Below are 19,864 nucleotides of genomic sequence, written 5' to 3'. Positions count from 1 at the left end.
AAAAATATTTTAATTTTTTAAAATAAATTTCTTAATTTTTTAAAATAAAAAATAAGAAAAATATTAAGAAAAAAATATTTTAAGAAAAAAATTTTTTAATTTTTTAAAATAAAAAAATAAGTAAAAAATTATTAAGAAAAAATTGTTTAATTTTTTAAAATAAGAAAAAAATTATTAAAATATTTATTAAGAAAAATAATTTTTTAAGTAAAAACAAACAAACAAACAAACAAAATGGACGGACCGAACCCTAGGACAAATGGTGAAAGCAAAGCTATACAGACAGAGTCTCACACAGAAGCATACACATATAAACTCACAAAAAGAGGAAAAGGGGAAAAAATAGTATAGCCTGCTGCCAAAGTCCACCTCCTCAATTTGGGATGATTCGTTGTCTATTCAGGTATTCAACAGATGCAGGTACATCAAGTTGTTTGTGGAGCTTTAATTCGCTGCTTCTGAGGCTGCTGGGAGAGATTTCCCTTTCTCCTCTTTGTTCGTACAGCTCCCGGGGTTCAGCTTTGGATTTGGACCCGCCTCTGCGTGTTACTTGCCTGAGGGCATCTGTTCTTCACTCACACAGGACGGGGTTAAAGGAGCAGCTGCTTCGGGGGCTCTGGCTCACTCAGGCCGGGGGGAGGGAGGGGTACAGAGGAGGCGGGGCGAGCCTGCGGCGTCAGAGGCGTCGTGACGTTGCAGCAGCCTGAGGCGCGCCGTGCGTTCTCCCGGGGAAGTTGTCCCTGGATAACGGGACCCTGGCAGTGGCGGGTTGCACAGACTCCCGGGAGGGGCGGTGTGGAGAGTGACCTGTGCTCGCACACAGGCCCTTTGGAGGCGGCAGCAGCAGCCTTAGCGTCTCACGCCTGTCTCTGGGGTCTGTGCTGTTAGCCGTGGCTCGCACCTGTCTCTGGAGCTCGTTTAGGCAGCGCTCTGAATCCCCTCTCCTCGCGCACCAGGAAACAAAGAGGCAAGAAAAAGTCTCTTGCCTGTTCGGCAGCTCCAGACCTTTTCCCGGACTCCCTCCCGGCTAGCTGTGGTGCGCTAACCCCTTCAGGCTCTGTTCACGCCGCCAACCCCAGCCCTCTCCCTGCGATCCGACCGAAGCCCGAGCCTCAGCTCCCAGCCCCCGCCCACCCCGGCGGGTGAGCAGACAAGCTTCTTGGGCTGATGAGTGCTGCTCGGCACTGATCCTCTGTGTGGGAATCTCTCCGCTTTGCCCTCCGCACCCCTGTGGCTGCGCTCTCCTCCGTGGCTCCGAAGCTTCTCCCCTCTGCCACCCGCAGTCTCTGCCCACGAAGGGGCTTCCTAGTGCGTGGAAATCTTTCCTCCTTCACAGCTCCCTCCCACTGGTGCAGGTCCCGTCCCTATTCTTTTGTCCCTGTTATTTCTTTTTTCTTTTGCCCTACCCGGGTACTTGGGGAGTTTCTTGCCTTTTGGGAGGTCTGACGTCTTCTGCTAGCATTCAGTGGGTGTTCTATAGGAGCAGTTCCACGTGTAGATGTATTTCTGATGTATCTGTGGGGAGGAAGGTGATCTCCGCATCTTACTCTTCCGCCATCTTGCCCAGACTCCCGCTGTGTTGGATCTTCGTTTCTGTGCGAGGGCTTTCTCTAGTTGTGGCAAGCGGGGGCCACTCCATCGCAGTGCGCGGGGGTCTCACTATCGCAGCCGAGCACAGGCTATCTAATGCCTCCAAATTATGTACACCTGTTAACTCCTTATTTTTTTCATGCCCCTGTTTCCAGATGAGTTGAAAACTGGCAGTTCAAAAGGACACTGAAGCTTTAGACACAAGCATGGCTGGGAAGAGAAACAAGGCTGAGAGAACACAGAGGTATTGCTAATGTTACTTATAAAACTTTGGAATTTAAAGAAAAAGGATCTAAGTGATGATCTTTCCTTTAAGGGGGTGGTAAGGAAATGAAAAATGAAAATAAAATGTTTTATAATAATAGTTTAACCACTAACGAAGTTGGTAGAGGTTCTAAGTACATTTTTATTTAAAATATCTAAATGCCAGCTCAGGAGGACAGTGTATTCACAGCACACATGCCCAGGATTGATAAGGTTCCCGCAGCCAATTTCCTGCAGCTGGAGAGCTCAAGCAGATGACGACAACAGGAGTGTTAATCATTTCCCGACCAGGCAATCCTAGTCAGAAGTTCACTAAAAGTGAAATCAGCCCCTTGGGTTTAAAAGCAGCTAAAAAACTTTTTACTCAGTTCACTTTGCAGTTTCTCCCTTTCAGGTTAAGCACATGGAAATTTGTTTGGCAATTCTTTTTACATCAGAATTTCCATTAGTTGCTCCCACAAATTGGGGTTTATCTGATTGTGTGGTAGATGGGAACCTCAGGATAAAATTCAATGGCTGAAGGCTGAGTGAAGTTTACCCTGCCTGTGGTTATGAAGAGGGTAAGTGACTGGACCTCTTTGTTGCCCTTGGGTTTATTTTCTCTTATGCTAGATTTTATACACCATGAAATGCAAAAGGCATAATCTTGCATTTATAGTTAACCATTTAGATGTGTTTGGAGGTTGTTTTTAAGCGATCACAGGCCAAAACCAAGAATTTAAAACACAATTAGGCATACATGCCAAACAAAATTGTTTCATTTTCCTCCTAAAAAAAATCATTTCGGGCTTCCCTGGTGGCGCAGTGGTTGAGAGTCTGCCTGCCAATGCAGGGGACACGGGTTCGAGCCCTGGTCTGGGAAGATCCCACATGCCGCAGAGCAGCTGGGCCCGTGAGCCACAGTTACTGAGCCTGCGCGTCTGGAGCCTGTGCTCCGCAACAAGTGAGGCCGCAGTGGTGAGAGGCCCGCGCGCTGCGATGAAGAGTGGCCCCCACTTGCCACAACTAGAGAAAGCCCTCACACAGAAACGAGGACCCAACACAGCCATTAATAAATAAATAAAATAAATTAAAAAAAAAAAATCATTTCTATTAATTATACAGTTTATTTAGTTAATTGAACTGTTATTGAAATGTCTTTCTGCATTAATGGAATGTTGGGCTGTTCAGTAAATAGACTGGAAACAATTTTTTGTGAACAAAAAGACATAAATAATTTTGATTTTTGGAAATAGCCAAGGTAGGAACTGGATGGAACATCTGGAGGCAGACTTCAAATGGCAAATAATTCTAATAGAAATATATTAGCTGTGTGTTTTTATTTAGCAAGATGATTTTTTTCTTGTTTCTTGAAATCTATTTGAAGTAGTCATAACAGTTTTATGAATTAAACCTATAATGATATTTCAATTATTGTCTTTCTGGAAAAGGAAAATTATATTTGGGTATAATAGAAGTGCTTTCATTAGAAGAGTACTGACTCTGTTCTTGCCCAGTTCAATTGTGGTGACCTTTTATTTCAAGAAAAATACAGAATTTCTCTTTTTTGAGGCCTAAAATAGTCCTGGGCACATAGAAGACTTTGTGGCATTAGCTACTGATTATTTATTTTTAAGTCTGCACTTACATTAATGGATTTTAGAAGATATCTTCTAGTCACTTGTGTAAAACTTTATTCAGTACTCAATATGTCAATGATGAATTAAAAAGGAAATAGAAAAGGGTCTTTATCTGGAAGGAATTTAATTCACCTCTTTCCCACTATGAACCAAAACTTTCCATTTTGGAGAAATGTAATTAATACTTTTCTTCTGAGTGTTTGAAAAATTATAGAAAATGCCACCTGTTTTTTACAATAACATTGCTCATCATTGTGAAAACCTGGAAAGAACTAAATGTTAATGAACAGAACAGCGGTTAAAGACAATGGCATACTACATAACCTGTAAAAAAGAATGAGGTGAATCTATATTTATTAACATGAAGGCAGTCCAAATAATATTTCTAAGTTATTTTTTTAAAAAAGCAAGTTTAAAAAAAAAATAGTGAGTTAGTAGGACTAACTAAGTTTCCACAAACTTTTGTGCAGTTCTTAATGATGGCATACTACTATAATCCCTCCTCCTAGTCTGAGCATCGTATACAATAGGCACTCAGTACATTTATTGAACGAATGATTGGTGATTGACTCTGGCATGTAATCTCTGTGTGTATGGCTGGTAAATGGGGTTCTGAGGGAGATGAGAGGAGACTGTATCAGTTTGGGATTCTTTTGGTTGCCAGTGATAGAATACCTGACTAAAATTGGCAGAAGCAGAAGCGGAAGCAAAGCGGATTTATTGGCTCATATAGCAGTTTAATGGTGCACCTGGCTTGAGAAATAGCTAGACACTGTGGCACAAAGTGATACCTCTCTCTTTGTCTGTTTGTCTCTCTTTCTCTTATTCTGTTCTCAGACAGGCTTTCTCTTTGAGGTTATAAAATAGCTGCCAGAATCTCCAAGAACCATATTCTTTCAGATTCCAATGCAGCAGAAAAAAAGTGAGTGTCTTTCAGCAATCCTAGAAAACTAAACCATGACAGTTGCTTAGGGTGGACCAACAGTAACTGAAACCAGGATGTTAGTGTACTGGTTTCATGAGCTTCTAGGGGCCAGGAATAAAGCCTCAAGTAGGCCAAGCGAACTGAGAGTCGGGAGAGGAGGATCCCCAAATAAAAATCAAGGTTGTTGCTACAAGAAAGGGGAATGGATGCCTGTTAATTAAACAATAAATGTGAAATGCAAGGTAAGAGAATTACTTCATTCTCTTTTTTCCTCTCTCCTTAACATAAATATATCCACATATGAGTAAGTAATCGCTGGGAGAACTCAATCAACTCTAACTCTATAAGGATGTGCGTACAGGTACTAACTGTTAAAGAGAAGGCAGTTGGAAAGATGGAAGAAGAGAGCTTCTGAACTGATTAAACCCAGAGTCCTATCTGGAGCAGTGATTCTCAAATTTGCTCTATACTGAAATTCTCTGTGGGTAATTCTGATGCTCAGGCCACTCTTTATAACACTTGTATCAGAATACCTAGTGTTGGGACTCAAGCATCAGTACTTTTAGGCTCCCAGGTGTATTGTGTTATATGCAATTTGGAGATCCAGTGGTCAAGAGAGATATCAGGGAGGATTTAGAATAGTTTTAAAGGTACCTGAAACTGTACCTTGGATATAGTAGATCCTCCATAAATATCTGATGACTTGATTTAAAAGAGGAAAAGAACATAACTGGGCAAAGATGTGGGGGGGGGGGCATATTTGTGAACTGTCTACTCTGTGTAAGCATCGTCTTCAGTTCTCAATATACATTTCACACTTGATCTTCATAGTCAGGATTAAAAAAAAAAAACCCAAACTCCATTTACCGTGAAGAAATAAAGGTTCAATAATGCTAAAGTAACTTGGCAAAAGGTCAATCAATAAATAAAGCGGGTCTTTTGAGCTCCAAGTTATATACTCTTTCTCATTACCACAATTACAGGTGTCAGACATGAGTTTAAGGGGGAACTCAGCTGTTGGGTGTAGCAAGTCAATTTACCTGACTAAAGAACAGAGTATGGACTAGGCATGAAGCCGGTCCTGAAAAATTGACAGAAGTGGCATCATCTACAGCAGCAGTCCCCAGCCTTTTTGACACCAGGGACCGGATTCATGGAAGACAATTTTTCCACAGATGGGGGTGGGGGTGGGGGATGGTTCAGGCAGCAATGCGAGCGATGGGGAGCGATGGGGAGTGGCAGATGAAGCTTCACTTGCTTGCTCGCTCGCCTGCCACTCACCTCCTGCTGTGCGGCCCCGCTCCTAACAGGCCGTGGTCCCGTACCAGTGCACAGCCCCAGGGTTGGGGACCCCTGACCTACAGCACAGGGTGGCAAACAAGGGCCTGTGTGCCAAGTCTAGACCACCACCTGTTTTTATAAATAATATTTTATTGGAACCAGCCACATTCATTTGTTTACATATTGCCTATGGCTGCTTTTGCACAACCATGGCAGAGCTGAGTAGTTGTAACAGACGCTATATGGCTTATAAAGCCTAAAATATTTACTAGCTAGCACTTTACAGAAAAAGTTTGCCGACCTTTGACCTAGAGTTTACGTTTTTATGTGATAAGCAGTTCTGAGAAGGGATGAGATTGCCATTATCAATCCAAGACTGATGATAATGCTTGTGGCTGTATGAGTAGGATTCTCCAAGCATCTTCGCATTCATTCATTCAGTAAACATTTATTGAGCATCTACAAAGTGTGGGACAGTGAGCTCAGTTGAAATGCAGTGCAGTACATTCTACAGTGAAAAATAGGATTCCAAAATATGATAGCTTCTCTCTCTGCTTCTAGGCTACATGAGGGCAGGGTTTGGTTCTGTTTTTGCTCATCACTGTGGGTTCAGCCTAGAAAGCAGTAGGGGGTCACTAAATATTTGATGAATAAACTAATGATCAATTAATGTGGTAGAGGCAAGCATAGGATGCCAGGGAAACACACCTAACCCAAACTCTGATGGAATGAGGTCAAGTTATGAAGCTGAAGAAGTGGAAGAAGTGAAGGAAAAAAAGGCAGCAAGTCGGGGAGGGAGGGGAACAATGAAGGGGTTGTAGTAGTTCACTGGACCGATCTTGGACAAGGTCTATCATTGTGGGACTGGACGGAAAGAGAACTATGATCCCGAGCAGTATTTGGTGAAAGATTTCATGTGATAATATAACACAGAAAAATCTATTCAGTTTCCAAATCAAAAAACCTCCAGAAGCTTCCTGCTACCTACACTATAAAATCAAGATTACTAGGTTAGACCTTCAAGTCCTCTGTAATTTGTTCTCTGCTGGCTTAATCTTTTTTTTTTCTTTTTTATAAATTTATTTATTTATTTATTTTCGGCTGTGTTGGGTCTTCGGTGCTGTGCGCAGGCTTTCTCTAGTTGCGGCGAGCTGGGGCTACTCTTTGTTGTGGTGCGTGGGCTTCTCATTGTTGTGGCTTCTCTTGTTGCAGAGCACGGGCTCTAGGCGTGCAGGCTTCAGTAGTTGTGGCACGTGGGCTCCATAGTTGTGGCTTGCGGGCTCAGTAGTTGTGGCACACGGGCTTAGTTGCTCCACAGCATGTGGGATCTTCCCGGGCCAGGGCTCGAACCCGTGTCCCTTGCATTGGTAGGCAGATTCTTAACCACTGAGCCACCAGGGAAGCCCCTGGTTTAATCTTATTGCCCTTAATTCCTTACCTCAGTTCCTACCCTCTAGTTTTATGCTTTCTGATTATGCTTTATTCAGTCTTAAATTTGTGCCTTGTAAAAAGACATATCCCTGCTTGGAATGCTCTTTTCTCTGTCTCTGTCTCTGTCTCTGTCTCTGTCTCTCTCTCTCTCTCACACTCATTATATAAGACCCAGTGCACAGGACTTCCTTGGTGGTGCAGTGGTTAAGAATCTGCCTGCCAATGCAGGGGACATGGGTTCAAGCCCTGGTCTGGGAAGATCCCACATGCCGCGGAAAAACTAAGCTCATGTACCACAACTACTGAGCCTGCGCTCCACAGCCTGTGAGCCACAACTACTGAGCCCGCGTGCCACAACTACTGAAGCCTGGGTGCCTAGAGCCTGTGCTCCGCAACAAGAGAAGCCACCGCAATGAGAAGCCCGCGCACCACAATGGAGAACTAGAGAAAGTCCGTGCTCAGCAATGAAGACCCAACACAGCCAAAAAAAAAAAAAAAAAAAAAAAAAGATCCAATCCACCTAGACTCTTTCTTTTTTTCTTTTTTGCTGCACCTCGCATGGCATGCGGGATCTTAGTTCCCTGACCAGGGATCGAATCCATGCCCCCTGCAGTGGAAGCTTGGAGTCTTAACCACTGGAGTGCCAGGGAAGTCCTGCACCTTGACACTTTCGACAGATTTTTCCCATCTACTCCAATCCTCACTGATCTCTTCTCTGGATCCCATCACATGTTAGCATTCACCTCTCCTTTTTAGACACTAAATCAGTACTGCCTTGGACTGTTTTGAGCTGTTTCATGGGTTAATGCTTTACATCCACCATTAGAATAAACGTTCCGGAAAAAAGGATCATAAGACATTTCCTGAATATCCTCTTAGTGCCCAACAATACTTCATGTACACTTAATATTTGAGTAGACACTTAAATACTTATTGAGTAAGTAAATGAATGAGTCAGATGAATAAAAAGTTATGAGGTTAGAAATGCTGCTAAAAAAGGAAGTCAAAGAATGGAAAATAATTAGAGGAGATGCTAATAGGACAAGGAAAATAAATAGTACTTTGTGATTTGAGGTATTCTCAAGAGGTACAGGTTTTGAGAGACAATATTTAAGTTTACTTTAAAACATTATGGAAATTCAGATGTGGAGAAATGAGTTGATATACTTCTTAGTTTAAGGAAATTTATCATCATTGATAAGATCTTGCTCTTTTTTAAAAAAAAAATCTATTTATTGTGTTCCTCTCTATCTCCTTTCCTATTGTCATTACTGTCACAGCAGCCATTCTAATTCGGTTAATGTGTGTTCTCTTTTTGTATCAGTTTTTGTAAAATGTGTATTTTTTTTTTGTTTTTTAGCATGTGTTTAAAACATTTATATATGCTGTAATGCGTTATGGATCTCAATTTGGGTTCTTACCTTTTTCACTAAGCGTTAAGGTTTTAAAGATCTCTGCATATTGCTATAGATCTGTTGTTTCTAATTGCTACATAAGACGTCATGATGTGAATTCATCACATTTCACCTAGTTACATCTCCAGTGATGGAAACCAATAGCACAATCTCATATTGTTTCTTCATACATCTAGTCTGAGAGTTTATTTGGGATGTATCTCCTGGAATGGCATTGCTGGATCACAGGATATGCATCTATTTAATTTGACTAAGAAGTACCAGATTTCACTGCAGAATGGTGGCATTAGTTTATGCACACATTCCCTCTCCCCTACCCGCCCCCCCATAAAGTCTCTTCCACTTAAAAAAAAAGTCTGCCTGTAAGAACCTTTCCAGGGGACTTCCCAGGTGGCGCAGTGGTTAAGAATCCACCTGCCAATGCAAGGGACACGGGTTTGAGCCCTGGTCAGGGAACTAAGATCCCACATGCCAGGGAGCAACTAAGCCCATGAGCCACAACTACTGAGCCCGCATGCCACAAGTACTGAAGCCCACGTGCCTAGAGCCCGTGGTCTGCAACAAGAGAAGCCACTGCAATGGGAAGCCCACACACTGCAACAAAGAGTAGCCCCTGCTTGCCGCAGCTAGAGAAAGCCTGTGTGCAGCAACAAAGACCCAACACAGCCAAAAATAAATAAATAAAATAAAAAAACAAAACATTTCCAGGCTCTGTGTTAGGGTTTCTATAAACTACAACCCTATCAGCACTTAGTATTACCCAGTTTTCTAATTTTTGCTAGACTAACAGGGTTAAAATTGATATTTCATTGTTGTTCTAATAGGTGTTCGACTCTTTACTAATGAGTTTCAAAATCTTCATGTTTACTTCACTTTCTTCTATAAATTGCCTGATTGTAAATATATTTTCTGTTTTTTACTAAGGGAATTCTTGTCTTCTGCTTGTTAATTTATTTTTTTAAACTTTTTCAGAATTTTTAAAATATAGTAGTTATTTTTAAAATTTATTTTTATTTATTTATTTTCGACTGCGTCGGGTCTTAGTTGTGGCACGAGGGCTCTTCGTTGCGGGGCGCAGGCTTCTCTCTAGTTGTGGTACGGGCTCCAGAGAGCGTGGGCTCTGTAGTTTGTGGCACGTGGGCTCTCTAGTTGAGGCGCACAAGCTCAGTAGTTTGGCATGTGGGCTTAGTTGCCCCATGGCATGTGGGATCTTAGTTCTCTGACCAGGGATTGAACCTGCATCGCCTGCATTGGAAGGTGGATTCTTTACCACTGGACCACTAGGGAAGTCCCTGCTTGTTAATTTATAATTAAATGTTTATTAAATCATTTTTAAACCAAGAAACTTAGCTCAAGTTGTAACATTGAATTACTTTGTGCCAAATGCCTCTTACTTTATTATTATTAAACATTATTTCTGATTTTGAGAGGATAGCAGTGTCTGTATATTTTTTTGCCCCTCCTAAACCCTCACATATAAAATATATGGCAAAACAAAAAACCCATGAACAAAATTTACAACAGAACTAAATAGACTTCAGTTTCTAGTCCAGCATGTAAGGAGATTAGAAGTTTTCTCTCCCAATGCCACAACAAGAAAAAAGCTGAACAAACTGAAACCCAACAACTCTTCTTTGAAGAAATGTTGATAGAAACTTCTAAAACTGAAATGCAAAGAGAAAAAGAGAATGAAAAAGACAGAACAGATATTCAATTCTGTGGGACAATTAGAAAATGTGTAACATACATGCAGTGGGAATACCAGAAGGAGAAGAAAGGGAGGAGCACAGAAATATTTGAAGAAATAATGACTAGGAATTTCCCAAAATTAATGATAAACCCCAAACCACAGATCCAGAAGCTCAGAGAACACCGAGAAGAATAAATACCAAACTAAGTGACAACTCTAGGAACCCCCAAGTACAACCAGGTAGAGAGAAATCATCAACAACCAGATTGTGTATGTTTTTATCATCTATGTGGGAGATAGCAGACAGAAGCAATGGGGTGGCAGATGGACTGAGAACAGGAGAAACTCAAAGGAACCAACAGGTAATCACTGAAAAGTGCGGTGGGCACTTTGAGAACATCAGCTGACGCTACTCAGTGTCACTACTCGGACACTACTACCAGTGAATGAGGGCAGGTGGCCTTGTGATAAAGCATAAAGGACTAGTGAGTCCACCCCTATCAACTCTTGAAATGGACCCTCTAGGGTTTCTTCCCAGAAGAGCTCAAACAGGGGAAAACCTGCTGGGAGTGAAAACAAAATTGAGCAAGAGGGGAAAACAGAGGAAGAGGAAAGAGAAGGTCCAGATACAAGTGGGAGTTGGAGTAGAGCCAGGAAACCTCAGAAAGGGAGACACCACATTTCTGCACGCTACATGGAAACCTATAAAAGAGGGAGCTCTGTGAAGACAAAAACAAAAACAAAAAAAACCCAAAAAACCCCAACTATCCTGAACTTCCTCTCCTTCTAAAATCTCAGGAGACTTAATTTTACATAAAATGAGTAACAGAAAAGTATTCAAGTATTCAAGTCTCACACAAAATTACTATATGCAAAAAAAGAGAATAAGGATCAGAATAATATCCTTATAGAAAATGAAAGCATTTAATCAGAAAAACATGATTAAAATAATGTAATCATGTAAACATGATTAAAAATAATGTAATGATTTAAAAACTATAACTATCTCAAAACAAATTAATAGGCAATAGGGAAATGATAAAAGACATGAATGAGCAATATGAAACAGAAATAGAAAAATTCAGAAATCAGGTGACAGAACTCAAGAAAGAATTAGAAAAAAAACAAAAAACAATTTTAATGACTAAACTAGAAGAGGCAAAAGAGTAAATAAACACAGCAAATAATGCCTTAATAAAAATGGAATAATAATGGGAATTTTTTAAAAATAGAAAAAGGAGAAGAAAAAGGGGGAAAAGTATTTGAGAAAATCCCATAAGTATTGAAGATAGGCAAAGATGTTTCAACATGTGGGTCATAGGAGTCCCTGAAGAAGAAAACTTAAGAGAACAGAGCAAATAGTAAAAGGTATAGTTTTTCTAAGATTTCCTGAAATAAAAATATTTGAAATAAGTATTGAAAGAGTACATTGAATATCTGAGAACACTGACTTAGAATAACTATGACCAAGTCATATTCTGGTAAAATTGCTGAAGTTCAAAGAACAGGGGCTTCCCTGGTGGCACAGTGGTTAAGAATCCGCCTGCCAATGCAGGGGACACGGGTTCAAGCCCTGGTCCAGGAAGATCCCCCATGCCATGGAGCAACTAAGCCCATGCGCCACAACTACTGAGCCTGCACTCTAGAGCCCGCAAGCCACAACTACTGAGCCCGCATGCCACAACTACTGAAGCCCGTGTGCCTAGAGCCCATGCTCTGCAACAAGAGAAGCCACCACAATGAGAAGCCCATGCACCACAAGGAAGAGTAGCCCCCGATTGCCGTGACTACAGAAAGCCCACGTGCGGAAACGAAGACCCAATGCAGCCAAAGATAAATAAATAAATAAATATTTTTTAAAAATTAAAAAAATAAAAAATTTTGTCATCTAGGAAAAAAAAATAGCATGTGATGTATAAGAGAAAGAAAATCATATTATCATCAGACATTTTGACCACAATAATCTATTCTGAAGGAACTTAAGTAACACATTTTAGATATTCAGTGAAAGAAAATGTGAACTGAGGCTTTTATATCCAACAAAATTGACCATCAAGTATGAAGGGCATAAACTGTTAGCAACATGCAAGGATTTAGAGAATATTATTTTCCTGAGCTTTCCCTGAGTAATCTACTAAAGAACAACTTACCAACCAAAATGATATGAAAGACCCTATCATATCATTGTACTGGTGGTAGGCATCAAATATACTGTATGGTTAGTTCTAGAACTAACATTATGTGAATATTAAAAAGGTTTAATCATTAAAAATGATTACCTGATCATAGAATGTAGACATGGTACAAGTATTTAAAAAGGAGAAAAGTATGGTATCATATGCAGAAGTTTTTCAAATGGTTTTCAGAAATCATAATGATTGGTTATAGTATTGGAGTTGTTTTCTGAGACTGTTGTGTGCTTATGTGGAATAAAGCAAATGACTAATTAATGGATATTTAATTTTGTTGGCTCTGTCTTTGAGGACTAAGATTCTTCATGTAGTTGAAAAGAATCAGATTTAATATAAAAGAAGTTAAATAAAAATCTTTAATCCTGAATATGAATTGGAAATTTAAGTATGAACTCACAAGATAAATATTTTATCTCATTACTGAAAAGATCTAGAAATAATGACCAACCAAGCACCCGTGGCACCCAGACTGTGGTCTTTCTCAAGACCATTCTGAATAAAATAAACCAGGACTTCTTGGAGAAATGGCTAAGTTTTTTTTTTAACCCATACTTTTTCTTTTTTTGGCTGTGCCCCGGGGCATGTTGCATCTTAGTTCCCCAACCATGGGTCAAACCCGTGCCCCCTGCACTGGAAGTGTGGGATCTTAACCACTGGACCACCAGGAAGTTAGAGCAAGCAATGTATAAGAAAACCCTGGAAAATCTTCACATATTAGAGAGAAAGAGAACTATTAAAGACTACTAGGATTATCTCAAATAACTCAGAAGACAATTCGAAGAGGCCTCCACTGGGAAGATGGGACAAATTGACTTTCAGTAACAATAAGAATTGCAGTGGATTGTAAATCAGTTATGTATTGCTGTGTAAAAAGTTGCCCCAAAGCTTTGCTTAAAGCCAGACATGTTTATCATATTGCGCAGTTTCAGAGAGTCAGGACTCCAAGATCAGCTTAACTGGTGATTCTGTCGCAGGGTCCTTAAAGAGATTGCAGTCAGGATGTTCAATGGGAATATGTTTATTTGAATCTGGGCGTGGAAGATCCACTTTGAAACTCATTCACATGGCTCTTGACGGGAGGCTTACAGGGCTACTTACAACATGGCTTCCCCCAGAGTGAGTGTAGGGAGACAGAGCAGTCCAGTGAGTGATCACCAAAAATAAAAGCTGCAGACTTTTGTAACCTAATCTCAGAAGTGACACACCATTACTTCTGCTGTACAGGCTTACCTTGTTTTATTGTGCTTTGCTTTATTGTACTTCGCAGATAATGCTTTTATTTTACAAATTGAAGGTTTGTGACAACCCTGCTTTGAGCAAGTCTGTTGGCACAATTTTTCCAACAGCATTTGCTCACTGTGTGGCTCTGTGTAAAACTTTGGTAATTCTTGAACTATTTCAAACTTTTTCATTGTCATTATATTTGTTATGGTGATCTGCAATCAGTGATCTTTGATGTTACTATTATAATTGTTTTGGGGCACCATGAACTCCGCCCATATAAGACTTCTAACGTAATCGATAAATGTGTGTGTTCTGACTGTTCCACCAACTGGCTGTTCCCCCTACTCTTTCCCTCTCCTTGGGCCTTCCTATTCCGAGATACAACAATACTGAAATTAGGCCAATAATGGCCCTACAGTGGCATCTAAGTGTTCAAGTGAAAGTAGGGGTCACATATCTCTCTCGCTTTATTTAAAAAAAAATTTTTTTTTGGTGTGATTAATTTATTATTATTTTATATATTTTCTTTGAGATGTTAGTATTACATATTTATTAATTTTTAATACAATTATTTGAATCTACTATATTGAACAGAGTTTTATTTTCAGTACCATTCTTTTTATTTAATGAATTGCCATTTTCTAAAATTTGTTTCTGCTTAAATGCACACCTTTGTGAAAACATAGAAGTGGACGAAGCAGATGAGGTCCCTGCTCGTTTGGATAATACATTATAATGAAGAAAGCAAAGAGCAATGAAGCAAATGCTTGTATGACATAAGGTCGACAGGGATAAATCATATAAAGAAAGGGGGTAGATTGTAATGGAATATGCAGGATTTTATAGAGTATGGTCCAGGATGGGGTTCATTGCCATGTTGGTTGAGGAAGAGAAGCAGAACGAGAGTGTGCCCATTGGATTTGTCAAAAAAGAGATCAAAGCCCAAACCAAAAGAAATCAAAAGTGAGAAAAGGGCTAGGTTCACCCACTACTGGGACATACAAAAAAAGTGAATCAAATAAACATGGAATAGGAACAGGAATAGCCATTAGACCAGGGGCCTGAGGTAGGGGACATCATGAAACAAGTAGGGCAGCCAGTGTGTGGTCCCCTAAGTCTGAGGTCACTTCAGCACCCAGGCTACTGCCTTTCTCTCTGCAACCTCCTCTGTTGATGGGGTCTTCACTCATATTGCATTTCCCTCATTAGCATTCACTGGCCTTCTTTTTTTTTTTTAACATCTTTATTGGAGTATAATTGCTTTACAATGGTGTGTTAGTTTCTGCTTTATAACAAAGTGAATCAGCTATACATACACATGCATCTCCATATCTCCTCCCTCTTGCATCTCCCTCCCACCCTCCCTATCCCACCCCTCTAGGTGGACACAAAGCACCGAGCTGACCTCCCTGTGCTATGCGGCTGCTTCCCACTAGCTATCTATTTTACATTTGGTAGTGTATATATGTCCATGCCACTCTCTCACTTCATCCCAGCTTACCCTTCCCCCTCCCGGTGTCCTCAAGTCCATTGTCGACATCTGTGTCTTTATACATGTCCTGCCCCCAGGTTCTTCAGAACCATTTTTTTTTTTTTTTTTTTTTTTTAGATTCCATATATATGTGTTAGCATACGGTATTTGTTTTTCTCATTCTGACTTACTTCACTCTGTATGACAGACTCTAGGTCCATCCACCTCACTACAAATAACTCAATTTCGTTTCTTTTTATGGCTGAGTAATATTCCATTTTATATATGTGTCACATCTTTATCCATTCATCTGTCAATGGACACTTAGTTGCTTCCATGTCCTTGCTATTGTAAATAGAGCTGCAGTGAACATTGTGGTACATGACTCTTTTTGAATTATGGTTTTCTCTGGGTATATGCCCACTAGTGGGATTGCTGGGTTGTATGGTAGTTCTATTTTTAGTTTTTTAAGGAACCTCCATACTGTTCTCCATAGTGGCTGTATCAATTTACATTCCCACCAACAGTGCAAGAGGGTTCCCTTTTCTCCATACCCTCTCCAGGATTTATTGTTTGTAGATTTTTTGATGATGGCCATTCTGACCGGTGTGAGATGATATCTCATTGTAGTTTTGACTTGCATTTCTCTAATGATTAATGATGTTGAGCACTGTTTAATGTGTTTGTTGGCAATCTGTATATCTTCTTTGGAGAAATGTCTATTTAGGTCTTCTGCCCATTATAGGATTGTGTTGTTTGCTTTTGTGATATTGAGCTGCATGGGCTGCTTGTAAATTTTGGAGATTAATCCTTTGTCAGTTGTTTCATTTGTAAATATTTTCTCCCATTCTGAGGGTTGTCTTTTCACCTTGTTTATGTTTTCCTTTGCTGTGCAAAAGCTTTTAAGTTTCATTAGGTCCCTTTTGTTTTTATTTCCATTTCTCTAGGAGGTGGGTCAAAAAGGATCTTGCTGTGATGTATGTCATAGAGTGTTCTGCCTGTGTTTTCCTCTAAGAGTATTATAGTGTCTGGTCATTTAGGTCTTAAATCCATTTTGAGTTCATTTTTGTGTATGGTGTTAGGAAGTGTTCTAATTTCATTCTTTTACATGTAGCTGTCCAGTTTTCCCAGCAGCACTTATTGAAGAGGCTGTCTTTTCTCCATTGTATATTCTTGCCTCCTTTATCAAAAGTAAGGTGACCATATGTGCATGGGTTTATCTCTGGGCTTTCTATCCTGTTCTACTGATCTATATTTCTGTTTTTGTGCCAGTATCATACTGTCTTGATTACTGTAGCTTTGTAGTGTAGTCTGAAGTTAGGGAGTCTGATTCCTCCAGCTCCGTTTCTTTCCTTCAAGACTGCATTGGCTATTCGGGGTCTTTAGTTTTTCCATACAAATTGTGAAATTTTTTGTTCTAGTTCTGTGAAAAATGCCATTGGTAGTTTGATAGGGATTGCATTGAATCTGTAGATTGCTTTGGGTAGTATAGTCATTTTCACAATGTTGATTCTTCCAGTCCAAGAACATGGTATATCTCTCCATCTGTTTGTATCACCTTTAATTTCTTGCATCTGTGTCTTATAGTTTTCTGCATACAGGTCTTTTGTCTCCTTAGGTCGGTTTATTCCTAGGTATTTTATTCTTTTTGTTGCAATGGTAAATGGGAGTGTTTCTTTAATTTCTCTTTCAGATGTTTCATCATTAGTGTACAGGAATGCAAGAGATTTCTGTGCATTAATTTTGTATCCTTCTACTTTACCAAATTCATTGATTAGCTCTAGTAGTTTTCTGGTAGAGTCTTTAGGATTCTCTATGTACAGTATCATGTCATCTGCAAACAGTGACAGCTTTACTTCTTCTTTTCCGATTTGGATTCCTTTTATTTCTTTGTCTTCTCTGATTGCTGTGGCTAAAACTTCCAAAACTATGTTGAATAATAGTGGTGAGATTGGACAACCTTGTCTTGTTCCTGATCTTAGTGGAAATGGTTTCAGTTTTTCACCATTGAGGACGATGTTGGCTGTGGGTTTGTCATATATGGCCTTTATTATGTTGAGGTAAGTTCCTTCTATGCCTACTTTCTGGAGGGTTTTTATTTTAAATGGGTGTTGAATTTTGTCGAAAGCTTTTTCTGCATCTATTGAGATGATCATATGGTTTTTCTCCTTCAATTTGTTAATATGGTTTATCACATTGATTGATTTGTGTATGTTGAAGAATCCTTGCATTCATGGGCTAAACCCCACTTGATCATGGTGTATGATCCTTTTAATGTGTTGTTGGATTCTGTGCGCTAGGATTTTGTTGAGGATTTTTGCATCTATGTTCATCAGTGATATTGGCCTGTAGTTTTCTGTCTTTGTGACTTCTTTGTCTGGTTTTGGTATCAGGGTGATGGTGGCCTCGTAGAATGAGTTTGGGAGTGTTCTTCCCTCTGATATATTTTGGAAGAGTTTGAGAAGGATAGGTATTAGCTCTTCTCTAAATGTTTGATAGAATTCGCCTGTGAAGCCATCTGGTCCTGTGCTTTTGTTTGTTGGAAGATTTTTAATCACAGTCTCAATTTCAGTGCTTGTGATTAGTCTGTTTATATTTTCAGTTTCTTCCTGGTTCAGTCTTGGAAGGTAGTGCTTCTCTAAGAATTTGTCCATTTCTTCCAGGTTGTCCATTGTATTGGCATATAGTTGCTTGTAGTAATCTCTCATGATCCTTTGTATATCTGCAGTGTCCGTTGTTACTTCTCCTTTTTCGTTTCTAATTCTATTGATTTGAGTCCTCTTCCGCTTTTTCTTGATGAGTCTGGCTAATGGTTTATCAATTTTGTTTATCTTCTCAAAGAACCAGCTTTTAGTTTTATTTATCTTTGCTATCATTTCCTTCCTTTCTTTTTCATTTATTTCTGATCTGATCTTTATGATTCCTTTCCTTCTGCTAACTTTGGGGTTTTTTTGTTCTTTCTCTAATTGCTTTAGGTTTAAGGTTAGGTTGTTTATTTGAGATGTTTCTTGTTTCTTGAGGTAGGCTTGTATTGCTACAAACTTCCCTCTTAGAACTGCTTTTGCTGCATCCCATAGGTTTTGGGTTGTCGTGTTTTCATTGTCATTTGTTTCTAGGTATTTTTTGATTTCCTCTTTGATTTCTTCAGTGATCTCTTGGTTATTTAATAGTGTATTGTTTAGCCTCCATGTGTTTGTATTTTTTACAGATTTTTTCCTGTAATTGATATCTAGTCTCATAGCATTGTGGTTGGAAAAGATACTTGATATGATTTTAATTTTCTTAAATTTACCAAGGCTTGATTTGTGACCCAAGATATGATCTATCCTGGAGAATGGTCCATGAACACTTGGGAAGAAGGTGTATAGTGTTGTTTTTGGATGGAATGTCCTATAAATATTAATTAAGTCCATGTTTTTTAATGTATCATTTAAAGCTTGTGTTTCCTTATTTATTTTCATTTTGGATGATCTGTCCATTGGTGAAAGTGGGGTGTTAAAGTCCCCTACTATGATTGTGTTACTGTCGATTTCCCCTTTTATGGCTGTTAGAATTTGCCTGTGTATTGAGGTGCTCCTATGTTGGGTGCATAAATATCTACAATTGTTATATCTTCTTCTTTGATTGACCCCTTGATCATTATGTAGTGTCCTTCTTTGTCTCTTGTAGTAGTCTTTATTTTAAAGTCTGTTTTGTCTGGTATGAGAATTGCTACTCCAGCTTTCTTTTGATTTCCATTTGCATGGAATATCTTTTTCCATCCCCTCACTTTCAGTCTGTATGTGTCCCTAGGTCTGAAGTGGGTCTCTTGTAGACAGCATCTATATGGGTCTTGTTTTTGTATCCATTCAGCCAGTCTGTGTCTTTTGGTTGGAGCATTTAATCCATTTACATTTAAGGTAGTTATTGCTATGTATGTTCCTATTACCATTTTCTTAATTGTTTTGGGTTTGTTATTGTAGGTCTTTTCTTTCTCTTGTGTTTCTTGCCTAGAGAAGTTCCTTTAGCATTTGTTGTAAAGCTGGTTTGGTGGTGCTGAATTCTCTTAGCTCTTGCTTATCTGTAAATGTTTAAATTTCTCCATCGAATGTGAATGAGATCCTTGCTGGGTAGAGTAATCTTGGTTGTAGGTTTTCCCCTTTCATCACTTTAAGTATATCCTGCCACTCCCTTCTTGCTTGCAGAGTTTCTGCTGAAAGATCAGCTGTTAACTGTATGGGGATTCCTTTGTATGTTATTTGTTGTTTTTCCCTTGCTGCTTTTAATATTTTTTCTTGTATTTAATTTTTGATAGTTTGATTAATATGTGTCTTGGCGTGTTTCTCCTTGGATTTATCCTGCATGGGACTCTCTGCACTTCCTGGACTTGATTAACTATTTCCTTTCCCATGTTAGGGAAGTTTTCAACTATAATCTCTTCAAATATTTTCTCAGTCCCTTTCTTTTTCTCTTCCTCTTCTGGGACTCCTATAATTTGAATCTTGGTGCATTTAATGTTGTCCCTGAGATCTCTGAGAATGTCCTCAGTTCTTTTCATTCTTTTTTCTTTATTCTGCTCTGCAGTAGTTATTTCCAGTATTTTATCTTCCAGGTCACTTATCCGTTCTTCTGCCTCAGTTATTCTGCTATTGACTCCTTCTAGAGAATTTTTAATTTCATTTATTGTGTTGTTAATCATTGTTTGTTTGCTCTTTGGTTCTTCTAGGTCCTTCTTAAACTTTTCTTGTATTTTCTCCATTCTGTTTCCAAGATTTTTGATCCT

At 39.4% G+C, this 19,864-nt stretch overlaps 1 protein-coding gene across 5 annotated transcripts in view; it reads left to right on the top strand.

Annotated features, from left to right (window-relative positions):
• The window catches only part of TRPM6 (transient receptor potential cation channel subfamily M member 6), a 211,052-nt gene that overhangs the window by 29,778 nt on the left and 161,410 nt on the right, over positions 1-19,864 (top strand). For all 5 annotated transcript variants that reach the window (XM_059924924.1, XM_059924925.1, XM_059924926.1 and 2 more), the window contains one exon: positions 1,746-1,834. The gene's annotated coding sequence lies outside the window, so the exon portion shown is untranslated. The remainder of the gene's footprint in view (positions 1-1,745; positions 1,835-19,864) is intronic.

Source organism: Balaenoptera ricei, chromosome 6, assembly GCF_028023285.1.
Source record: "Balaenoptera ricei isolate mBalRic1 chromosome 6, mBalRic1.hap2, whole genome shotgun sequence".
NCBI lineage: Eukaryota > Metazoa > Chordata > Mammalia > Artiodactyla > Balaenopteridae > Balaenoptera > Balaenoptera ricei.
Note: the sequence above shows the minus strand (reverse complement) of the source record. Positions and strands in the feature narration are given on the sequence as shown.